This window comes from Staurois parvus, unplaced genomic scaffold (genome assembly GCF_062004578.1).
Source record: "Staurois parvus isolate SC_StPar_1 unplaced genomic scaffold, SC_StPar_1.0 ptg000011l, whole genome shotgun sequence".
NCBI classification, from domain to species: domain Eukaryota; kingdom Metazoa; phylum Chordata; class Amphibia; order Anura; family Ranidae; genus Staurois; species Staurois parvus.
The window spans coordinates 35035500-35046934 of NW_028317807.1; positions in this window are offsets into that span (position 1 = coordinate 35035500).

Below are 11435 nucleotides of genomic sequence, written 5' to 3' on the forward strand. Positions count from 1 at the left end.
TGCAGACAGTACAGGGGATGACCAAGAGACTGCAGACAGTACAGGGGATGACCAAGAGACTGCAGACAGTAGAGGAGATGACCAGAGACTGCAGACAGTACAGGGGATGACCAAGAGACTGCAGACAGTAGAGGGGATGACCAGAGACTGCAGACAGTACAGGGGATGACCAAGAGACGGCAGACAGTACAGAGGATGACCAAGAGACTGCGGACCTTTAGGGAGGGAGGGGGAGCGGGTACCTGAATTTGACAGGTACTCGTTCCCACTTCCTTGGAGTTGTCCTCCCTTTAGTGTGAGCACCCGGCTGACAGCCATGTGCCCACTGCGCATGCGCGAAAAGCGCTGCGCTTTGTGAATGGCCCGGCATCTTCTGGGACCTGTCATATGTCCCAGAAGGCGCCAGGCCATTCACAAGCGCAGCACTTCTCGTGCATGTGCAGAGGGCACCCGGCTGTCACAGCCGGATGCCCACACTAAAGATGCCGGCATGGGAAGACTGTACAGCGCTGGACCGAGGAACAGGTAAGGTCCTGCTGCAGAGAAGAGCTGAGCGGCTGGCCCGGTATTCTGACACGGTGGCGGTGGCGGCGGACTGGCCGCTCCATAAGATGCACTGACATTTTCCCCCTTTTTTGGAGCGAAAAATACGGTACTTTTTTCCTGCCAGTAGATGTCCTCAGTCTGATTATCATCCTAAACTAACCCCAGCCTGTGAATGGACAGTGAAAATAGAAGCAGTGATGAGTTAATCTTTCCATCACTCCGATTTCTCATAATATCAGCATGTTTCCTGTCATCACATAAACCGATTGGCTCCTTTTTCTGCTTCTTCCTCTCCTCCTGCTATACAGAGGCAGCAAGAGGCTGATACCAGATAAAATTCAGGTACTTACAAGACTTACATAAAAAAATACATTTAATGATGTATTAATGATTACAGACCTGCATCAATGTGTGTCTTTTATATCTGCCTAGAGTTCAGTCCCTGGCTGAATGACTTCCATGTTCATTTAGGTCATCATCTTCTGTACCTTACTGTACTGCTACATAAATTCCTATAACTACTAGAATTTACTTGTCAAAGGCCCTAAACCTGAACCTATAGTAACCATATAGTTGTATTTGGAGGTTCATGCTGCCTGGCTGACATGCTTTTATATATTCTGAGTCACTGGCATGGAACATAGCTGAGCTGCATACCTGTCCTTGCTAACTATCCTACAAAGTACTGAAGACTGAGCATCAGCATGACAGGCAATCAGCATTTTCAGAAGAATGGCATTGGGATCCTATGTTCTCTACTGATATGTGTAGGCACTTAGAGGTGTTTTCCCATAACTCTTCTGCATTTTTCAGGAGTGGATTGGAAACCACCAAACGTTGAGTGCTTAATATGCAAATAATGACATCCAGCTCTAACCAACTCCAATTTACGTGAAGTTTTAGAAGCATGGCAACACTCTGACTTTGGAGCTTAAATACATTGTTTCCATTCATGTCTCCATGCTTTATTTTGCTGAGAAATCACTTTGAAAAACGCCCCCTAGCATTTTTGGCCACAACGATCTTGAGTAAGGGCAGATGAACACTTATTTCCTGGAATCCATCTGCCCTTAGCTCATGCATGCAGTCAGGAGAGTGTTCTTAGCTGACAAAACCCCTTCTCCCATCCTAAAGACTGCTGGCATGTATGACATAATTTGCCTAGGCATGGAAACCAGGAAGTACCTGAAAAATGTAAAAAAAAAAAATAGTTTAAGACATGTAAATATGATATACTTTCCTTTCTATTTACTGATGCTAGCAGCAGAAGGATTCAAAATAGTCAATGTTGATAGAGTGAAGATCCAATTTAAAGTGAACCAGTGCTCTGCCCATACTGTAGCAGGTTTGCTTTACCAAAAGGCCCATTTGTATTCAGTACCACTGCAAGACCAATTAACTCGGTGCCTGAATGCATACTTAATAGACCCTAGCTCTGCCACGTGTGGACATGGATGTTGACCACACAGAGGTTTCAAATGTTCTGGCAGCAAATTGTGGTGTGTGAGTTTGTGTGTGTAGAAGATACCCTTAGGCTGGCCATAGATGAGTCAGTTTTTTTATTCAGCCAGCGGGTTGAGCAAAAAAAACTGGCCTGATTTCCCCATCCACACATTTAAGGTGGATGGGGGAATACTCCTGCGATGTCTTTGTATTCTTACAGCTGGGAGACTTCCCCACTGTCATAGTACACTGATTAGAGCTGCAGGCTATATCCTGCAGTTCTGATCATGCAGGAGTTTTTAAACAGGCTGGTTGAACAGAAGTTGATTGGTAGATAGACGTCTCTTCAACCACAATGCCCATACATGGATCAAAAATCTTTGGTCCCTGCTGAACTGGCCAAATTACTATCCATGTATGGGCAGCTCAGTGTTTATGATTTTGTAAAGTGAAGTTACTTTATATGTACATTGTGGTGCTTGTCATAATGAACATTTTATTTTTAAATTAGAAGGTTAAAGCTGGCCATGCACATAAACATATATCTTACTCCGCATTTCAATTGCACTGCCCTTGCGATCTGCGATGCCTTCAATATATCTCGGTGGATCACATGGTACAAAATAACCATGTGATCTTTTTGTAGTGCGGCTCCAAAATTTGTGCATGCACATCTTTGGTGCGATGGAGTGCAATTTGATCCCATTCAAAATATATGGGCTCAAATCACACTACACTGAGTCGCATAAGAATTGCACAGGAATGCATTGTGGCTCCTGTGTGATTCACATGTTGTGTATAATGTGATCCGAGGCTACATTAATCTCTTGCTGATGGTTATTGTATTCTGGCAGCCACCACTCACGGTTGTCAGAATACCTGAACAGTGACTGCAGCTCACTGTTTGGCCAACTTTTTGCATCCAAAACCTTTGATTTCTCAAAGTTTGTTGAGCCTGGCAGGGCCACCCATAGCTCAAATATTGCTCAATTCATGGGGATCAATCACAACTTTAACCATGTTTGGCCAACTTTAGTTATCAATTGCCTCCAATCACCTCCTGGGAACCCCAGCAGTGAGATCTCCATTTTATAGTTCCTGGATCTGTCCTCTTCTGCCACTGTCACTTTACCTGCTATATTATCTGTAATGTAAAAATAAGTGAGAAAAAAACACATTGGAGAGTGTTAGTAACCACAGTGAAATGGCTTAGACATGAACATGTAACATTTTGGCACTGAAATCTTACCTGTGGACCAAATAAGATGATGGAGTTCCAGCATCTGTCTAAAACTGACATTTCTGTTTTTAGTGAAAAAGTTGACTTGTATTGAAAAGTTGACTTATTTAATGAGTTATCCAAAAAAACTAAATAACCAACTAATCATATTATTAAAGTGAAATAATTTTCAAAATAATGTTAAACACAACAATGGAGGCTTCCATGCAGTCATAATAATACACAATCACTTCTCTTTTGCCCTCCAGATTTTCTTGGCACCAGCACAATCCCATTCACACGCATAATGGCCAACAGAAATACTGGAAGGCGCATTACAAGACTTTTCTTTTGAAGAAAAGTTGCAACAACAATGACCAGCCTTCAAATAGGCTCCAATTAGGTCTTTGGAACAAGCTGCAGTACAGATACAATGCTGCTAGCATAAATGTGTGAGGAAACCAATGTTTACATAAACCTGTTAGTTCTCCAGTGGCTGTGGGTGCTGCTGTGATAACAGCTTTTGGTTGAGACTTGTCAAGAGATTCAGGGGATTAGCCATTTGCAAGGAGCAGATAAGTAGAATTGTGGGTCTGGTAGAGTACTTCTCAATGGCTCCTAATGTGCTGAAACATTAGGTAATTGAGATGTTCCACTGTCTAATAGTATTTACATTCTAATGGATTTAAAATCCTTTGTCTCAACATGCGGGACAGATGTCTGCTTGGATTGGAGTAGATGCTAGCTGGGTGCGGGTGTTACACTGCTAGGAAATCTTTCTTGTGATAAGAAATGTTAACACCAATTTGCCATATCTCATATATATATTTATATATACACACACACACTAATACTTATATACATACATACACACACACAGGGGCGGACTGACCATTTGGAAACTCGGGCACTGCCTTAGGGCCCTGGGTCAGTGGGGGGCCCCATGAGATGCCCCAGTACCTTTTTCATAGGCTTTTTTGAGTTTGGGCAAGTACATAGGGGCCCCATGATCCCCTATTGCCCGGGGGCCCCATGAGTTGTCAGTCCGCCCTGTATTTAAGGTGGAACATGTAACATATTATATAGTTAGTCTGGCTGAAAAAAGTCAAAAGTCCATCTAGTTCATAGCTGCAGCCACACCTGCCGTCTCCCTCCCTCTGTCAGATGTTACAGGGAGAAGATTCCCCATACTATCTGTCAGATTTGAAAACAGCATGGCTGTATAGGGCTCCGCCAACATGGTTGCGTCATTCATTCACAGACTTCTGTGAATGAACTGCAAGTCCCGACAGCCTTAGAGGCTGTGGGCTTGTAGTTTTCAATTAACTACCACGGCGCTGTGGAGCGTCGTGGTAGTTGACAGAAGCTTTCAATCAGAATATCTGTTGGGCTGTACATCCCTGTATGGCAAGCAAATATTCTAACAGGTCTGCAGGAGACCTGCATGGCATCAGCGATCTACTGATCTCTGGTGCAATGCTTTCCAGGCTCCTTTGGACAAAAATAATAAATGCACATTTTTATACCTTCACAAAAATGTGCATTTATTATTTTTCCAAAGGGTGAACTTATCCTTTAAAGTAGAACTATAGGCAAAACTTTATTTCAACCTGGATAGAGCATGGTAGGGTTATAACCCCTGTCAGATTTTTATTTCGCCATTTGTCCCATTTCAGAGGTTTCCCTTCATTTCTTGTCCCATAGCCAAACAGGAAGTGAGAGGAAATCCCTGCAAATTAAGGGAATTCCTTGGGGACTCCCAGATCACCAAAACTAGTGTACCCATTCAAAGATTTCCTCTCTATTTTTTTAGGGAAAACCTACAATTTGGGATTTTCTTTACTTTCACTTTCCATGATAATGGTAAACAGGACAAATAGAGAGGGTGAATCTCCCTAGTGGAGGCACAAACAATTAAAACTTAATAAGTGTGCGAATCCATCTCCACTCTATCCAAAACTCCAAAAAAGTTTTGCCTTTAATTATACTTTAAGTGAAATGATATAGTTTGCATTAAATAAAGAATATCTAAAGCCAACCTTTTAGTTTTGGATATTTTGGATAGAGTAGAGAACGATTAGAATTCACATCAGGTTCTGTCGCTGTACCCACTGGGGAGATTCACCCTCACTAACTGTTTCGGTGACCATTGTCTCAAGAACAGAAAGTGATGGGTAACACAAAATGTTATAGCTGTCACCAGAACAAGAACTAAAGGCTGCCATCCATGGCCGAACTTTGGCCATGACTGAATGAAATTCGGACCATGGGTGCCCCTGTCAACACCACCTGACTCAACAAAGATTGATTGTTAAATTGAATTTTGTTGAATGAGCTGGGTGGAAAGTTGTTAGCCAAACAGCACCTGCATCCAATCAGAATGATAAATCTTGTTAAAATATGTTTCTGGTGAAACAAGCACTATTCAAACACAAACACTATTCCCAGATACTTTTCTTCAATGAAATGGTAGCCTTATACTACCAAAAGAAATAAATGATGAAAATGTTGAAATATTTCACAGAGGTCTCAAAAGGAGTTTGGCCTGATTATGCTAATATATAATGGACATTATAGATATGTCTTATGAACAAGTTTAGATTAGATTGCAGCTCCACAATAATAATTGGCACATAACATGTACCCCACAGCCAGCAAAAATAATTACTTTTCCATCCCACAGGAGAGATTTCCGCCTATAAAGGGGCCAGCATCACTGAAAGTGAGTTAGCCTTTCTGTAATAATCTGGATAGTTCTAGCATGTGGTGGAAAATACACGTCTTATGTCTGCCAGAGAAAAGAGTGTCCTTTTAAGGCCACACACACACACCTGGGATTTCGGGAACTCCAGCCCTGTCTGTGTTTAGCTGAGAATTGTTAGAGTGCAAAAAGTTCTGTTTCTCACTCCAGGCTGATGACAGAAAGCTCAAAACTCAAGGTGCAGCAAGTCAAGACTTGTTTGGAGTAAACTGTTAATGGCCTAATGTGATAGCCTACTTTAAACTGTTAAGGTGACACTTCCTTTGTTTATTAGTCAGAACTAAATACATTTACAGGTGACAGAGCCAATGACTCATCCTAATGAATGCCAAAGTTTGAATGAATCCTTCTCTCCTCCTTAAGAGGAATGTAAAGTCCTCTCAATGTTTTTAACTTTGCTTATGAGAGAGATCGGTTTTTCAGTGTGCATTAATATTTTAAAGCAGAACTCAATTTTTTATATATTTAGGTCTGTTGCCCAGCGAGCTGTCCCCACAGTGCTTATTCTCTGCCTTTAGATTCCACTAGTCTTCTGGGTTGAATGGCGGCTAGCATCATTCAATCTACAGTACCTGCTGTGAGCCATGGATGTTATGGACCTGCCCTTTGGTTTAGTTAGAGTAGGAAGTCATTAGAACCTCTGTAAATTGTTTTCACCTTATTATTTATTATTATTATTACATCGAGTTTATATAGCGCCAAAGGGTTTGCTCAGCGCTGTACAATAGGGGGGACAATACATGGCACAGTACAAAAACAGACAGCGTACGAGGGGTAAGAGGGCCCTACTCTTTCAAGCTTACAATCTAGGAGGGAGGGGGTAGTGGAACAATAGGAAGTGGCTGAGGGGAATGAAGTGGCTGAGGGGGATGAAGTGGTGGGAGGAATGAGGGAGGATGGCCGTTAGGTGAGGGTGGGGTAGGCTTCCCTGAAGAGATGGGTTTTGAGGGAGCGCCTGAGGGTGGGGAGGGAAGGTGACAGTCGGATGGATTGGGGCAGTGAGTTCCAGAGGATAGGGGAGGACCTGGAGAAGTCCTGCAGTCATGCATGGGAGGAGGAGACCAGGGAGCAGGATAGAAGGAGGTCCTGTGAGGAGCGAAGGGTACGGGTAGGATGGTACTTGGGGATCAGGTTGGTGAGGTAGTCAGGGGCAGTGTTATGAACGGCTTTGTAGGTCAGGATTAGAAGTTTAAATTTGATGCGTTGGGCAATCGGGAGCAAGTGGAGGGAGAGGCAGAGGGGGGTGGCAGGGGTGGAGCGGGTGGTGAGGTGGATGAGTCTGGCCGCTGAGTTCAGGATGGTCTGGAGCGGGGAGAGCCTGCACTTGGGTAGGCCAATGAGAAGAGAGTTGCAATAGTCAAGGCGTGAGATGATGAGGGAGTGTACAAGAAGTTTGGTGGTGTCTGGGGTGAGGAAGGCACGTATCTTGGCAATATTGCGGAGATGGAGCCTGCAGGTGTTTGTAAGTGATTTGACATGAGGCAGGAAGGAGAGGTTCGAGTCAAGAATGACACCAAGGACTTTGGCTTGCGGGGCGGGAATGATAGTGGTGTTGGTGGTGGTGATGGATAGGCTGGGGGGGGGGGGGGGTGTGGGCAGGGGGAAAGACGAGGAGTTCGGTTTTGGAGAGGTTAAGCTTGAGGAAATGGAGCGACATCCAGTCTGAGATGTCGTTTAGGAGGTGAGTGATGCGGGCGGAGATAGTGGGGGTGAGGAAAGGGGTGGGGAGGTAGATTTGGGTGTCGTCAGCATAGAGGTGATAATTGAAGCCATGGGAGTGTATGAGTGTGCCCAGGGAGGAGGTGTAGATGGAGAAGAGAAGGGGTCCAAGGACAGAGCCTTGGGGGACCCCAACAGAGAGGGGGAGGGAGGGGGATGTGGTACCATTGTAGGTGACGCTGAAGGAGCGTCAGGATAGGTAGGATGAGAACCAGGAGAGAGCGGTATCTCTGATGCCAAGGGAGAGTAGTTTATTAAGGAGGAGGGGGTGGTCGACTGTGTCGAAGGCCGCAGAGAGGTCCAGGAGACGGAGGATAGAGTAGTCGCCCTTGGCTTTGGCGTTTAGTAGGTCGTTAGTGATTTTGAGGAGGGCAGTTTCAGTGGAGTGTAGGGGACGGAAGCCGGACTGTAATGGGTCAAGGAGGTTATTGTCAATAAGGTGGGCGCTTAGGCGGTTGTAGACTATGCGCTCAAGGAGCTTGGAGGTGAGTGGCAGCAGGGAGATGGGTCTGAGGTTGTTGGGGTCCGCGGGATCCAGGGAGGGCTTTTTGAGGATGGCGGTGATATGTGCGTGCTTTAGGGGGGAGGGGAATGCGCCAGTAGAGAGGGAGAGATTGAAGATGTGGGTGAGCGAGCGGATGAGGGAAGAGGGGGGTGACCGGAGGAGTTGAGAGGGGATAGGGTCCAGGGGGCAGGTAGTGAGGCGGGCTTCTGAGAGGACCTTGACGATTTCCTCAGTAGTGACAGGGCTGAGGGAGTGCAGTGCAGGGGGGGTTACGGTGGGCGGGGCCTTGGGAGAGGTGGAGGGCAGTGCGATTGTGAGGGCAGAGGAGAGGGGAGAAGAAGGGGTGACGGGGGTGGGGAGGCTAGGTGAGGAGGTAGATTGCGAGTTGACAATGTCCTTACGGATAGTGTCAATCTTGTTACGGAAATGGGTGGCAATCTCGTGGGCGTTGAGTGAGGTACTGAGTGGAGGAGGGGGGGGGAGAGCAGGGAGTTGAAGGTGGAGAAGAGTCGGCGAGGGCAGGAGGAGAGGGTGTTCATTAGGTTAACAAAGTAGGCCTGCTTGGCGGCGTGGAGGGAGGAGGTGTAAGTGAGGAAGGCAGATTTGTAGAGGGAGAATGCGTGAGGGGACCTGGTTTTGCGCCACAGTCTCTCCAGTGCGCGACTGCGACGTTTGAGGCGTTTAGTGCTGTCATTCTGCCATGGTTGAAGCGGTCTGGGTTTGATGATGCGTGTGGTTAGGGGTGCCAGAGAGTCTAGGGCAGCTGACAGTGAGTCGTTGTACAAGGTGGTGGCTATGTCAGGACATGACAGTGGGAGGATGCTGTCGTGTAGGCGGTCGGCGGCTGAGTGGAGGGGGGCCGGGTTCAGGTTGTGGAGATTGCGGCTGGTGATGGTTTGGCGTTTTTGGGGGGGGGGGAGTTGGGGGAAGGGGAGATGGAGAACGTGATGAGGTGGTGGTCAGAGAGAGGGAAGGGGGTGTTAGAGAACTGGTTGAGGGTACAGAGGTGGGAGAAGACAAGGTCCAGGGTGTTCCCTCCGATGTGGGTGTAGGATTGCGTGTGCTGTGTGAGCGCGAAGGAGGAGGTTAGGTGGAGGAATTGGGAAGTGGCCGGGTTGTTGTCGTTGATGGGGATGTTGAAGTCCCCGAGGATGATGGTCGGTAGCTCAGAGGAGAGGAAGAAGGAGAGCCAAGCGACGAAGTTGTCCAGAAAGTGGGGTATGGACCCAGGAGGTCTGTAGATCACTGCGATCCTTAGGGGGGTGGGTGAGAAGAGTCGGATGCAGTGCGCCTCAAAGGAGGGGAAGGATAGAGAGGGTGGGTTAGGGAGGACCTGGAAGGTGCTCAGCGGTGAAAGGAGCAGGCTGACACCACCACCTCTGCGATCGCTCAGTCTTGGTGAATGGGTCCAGATGAGACCTCCATGGGTGAGTGCCGCAGGGGAAGTGGAGTCGGTGGCCTGTACCCAGGTTTCGGTGACTGCTAGGAGGTTTAGGGAGCGGGAGATGAAGAGGTCGTGGATGGCGGTAAGTTTGTTGCAAACTGAACGAGCATTCAGGAGTGCAACCGAGAAAGGGGGGATAGGTATGGGGCGGAGGGGTACATGTATGAGGTTGAGGGGGTCGCGTCGGCTGGCGTGAGCAGGGGGGGCTCTAGGGGGGGTGAGGTGGTGAGGGGCCAGGGTTCGGGGAGATGTCCCCAGCTGATATGAGAAGGAGGAGGGTGAGGAAGGTGGCATGGGAACGGGAGGTGTAGGAGCGTGTGGGTCTGGAAGTGGTGGCAAGTGGGTCAGCGGGGAAGTGGAGTAGCAGGAGGAGGTGGTGGGTGCCGTAATGGGGAGAGGGGAGAAGCGAGGGGGCGATATAGAGCTGCTTAGTGGGGGTGGGCGGGTAGAGGGAGGCGGTTTTAAGGATGGAGGAGAGGAGGACGAGGAGGAGGAGCGCGGGCGGCATGTTGGGGTGAGCGGGGTGCTGGAAAGGTCAGGGGGGTGAAGGGGTGCTGGTCAGGGATGGCAAAGCAAAGTGTCCGAAACGCCGTGGGAGGTGAGGGGGTGCAGGTCCGGGATGGTGAAGCAGAGTGTCTGAAGCGCTGTGGAGGAGACTATTGAGTTCTTCTGTGAGGGGAGAGGGAGAGTGGAGGGCAGCAAGGATAGCAGCTGGTTGGTAGTAGTCTGTGGGTGAAGTAGATTGGTGTCCGTGGGTGCGGCGGCACGTCATCAGTGGGTGCGGTGGTTCGGTGAGCGGAGGGGTCGTAGGGCGCGACGTCTGGGGTGCAGTAGGCGCGGCATCTGGTGATGCTGGCGGCTCGGAGACCGGAGAAGTTGAGGCCAGATGTCGAGGGCTAGGCGTCGGGAAGTCGCTGAGGGTGCTGAAGGGCCCGACGTCCAATTAAACCAATTAACCAAATAATTATTTAGTACAAAAACAAATATGGAAGAGTGAGCATGTAAAAATGTAGAAGTCCCATCAAAAATTTCTTTAGGGTAAACACTATACAGGCGTACCTCAGTTTACAAATTTAATTTGTTCTGCGGGGCTTTTCGTATTGCGAAAAATTCGTAAACCGAAATGCAGTTTCTCATAGGAATGCATTGAAAACCAATTAATCCGTTCCAGAGGTCAGAAAAAAGTAAAAAAAAGGTTTTTATCTGTTCAAAGCTCTTTATAAAGTGCACTTTAAAGGCGTAAATACTGTACAGGGACATGATTAAAAATGAATTCGTAAATGCATTGAAAACCAATTAATCCTTTCCGGAGGTCAGAACAAAAGTAAAAAAAGTCATCTGTTCAAAACTCTTTATAAAGTTCACTTTAAAGGCATAGTACTGTACAGGGAGATGATTAAAAAAACATTCGAAAAACCATTGAAAACCAATTAATCCTTTCGTATTGCGAAAAAAAATTGTAAACCGAGCCATTATTTTCAATTGATTTTCATCCGTAAACCGAAAATTACATTAATTCGTAAACAGAGGTACGCCTGTAATAACAATTCAAAGTGCTTGTTCACTTAAAATATACTTTACTTTCCATATTGCAACCATGTAAATGTCCAGTAAATAAAAACCCATTATTCTAAGTGAGAATGATGAGGTTACTTTTTAAATTTATTTTGAATTCATGTATTTTGAAAAATGACAGCTAATCCACACGGGTGAATAAAACACAAAGCTTGGTATTTCCCTGACATAGTACAAAGGGTATGCACTCCTGTACCACTCCCATGACCAAAGACACAAGGTT